Consider the following 719-nt stretch of genomic DNA (forward strand, 5'->3'; position numbering starts at 1 on the left):
CCCTCCTGTGCACATGCGCACTGTCTGCCTGTCGTGCGGGGTGGCTGGGGAGCGCTCATGCGACTTGGCCGGCGTGTGCGGAGGGGTGGGGCCTCGCCGCTCTCGCGCGTCCGTTTCCCCAGCGCGCCTGCGCCGCCATGGCCGCCGGGCCGGCTTGCCGGAGCTGCGCAGGCGCGGCGCTCTCTGGCGCAAGCGCGCTGCGGCGTGGGCGTCCCCCCTCGCGCCGCTGTCAGGCGGGTGGCCGCCTCGTTTGGGTGTGGGGAGGCATAAGTGCGCGTGCGCACTGCGGGCTGGGTTGCAGCAGCAGGCAGGCAAAGCACAAGCGAAGCCAAGCGGCGGCGGCGGCGGCAGCGGCGGTTGAGCTCGCGGTCGGGTGAGTGCGCGCGCGCGCGCGCCGCCGGCTGGCCCGTGCGCACGGGAGCGAGGCCGAGGGGCAGTTGGGGCCCCCTCGCGCGCGCGCGGGAATGGGGGGGTCAGAGCGGCGCGCGAGCGAGGCCAGGCCGCGCCGCCCCTCCCCCCCGCCCCACACCGCGTGGAGAGGCCTGGCTCAGGGGAGGGGCGCCTGGGGGTCGGGGGTGGGACCTGGGGGGACTGTCTGGTGGGGGGGCAGAAGGGAGGCCTGGGGGTGGGCTGGGGGTCCCCTGAGGCCCAGAGGGGGGGTTGGGAGTGGGCCGGGGGGGTTGGTGTTCCCTAAGGGCTAGAGGGGGGGTTGGGAGTGG

General features: G+C 76.9%; 1 protein-coding gene across 1 annotated transcript in view; it reads left to right on the plus strand.

The window, feature by feature from the left end:
• Positions 1 to 262: 262 nt before the first annotated feature.
• Positions 263 to 719, plus strand: part of EIF5A (eukaryotic translation initiation factor 5A) — a 6,116-nt gene continuing 5,659 nt past the window's right edge. The window contains exon 1 of the mRNA XM_024218615.3: positions 263 to 373. The gene's annotated coding sequence lies outside the window, so the exon portion shown is untranslated. The remainder of the gene's footprint in view (positions 374 to 719) is intronic.

Source organism: Terrapene carolina, unplaced genomic scaffold, assembly GCF_002925995.2.
Source record: "Terrapene carolina triunguis isolate 2854851 unplaced genomic scaffold, T_m_triunguis-2.0 Scaffold751, whole genome shotgun sequence".
NCBI lineage: Eukaryota > Metazoa > Chordata > Testudines > Emydidae > Terrapene > Terrapene triunguis.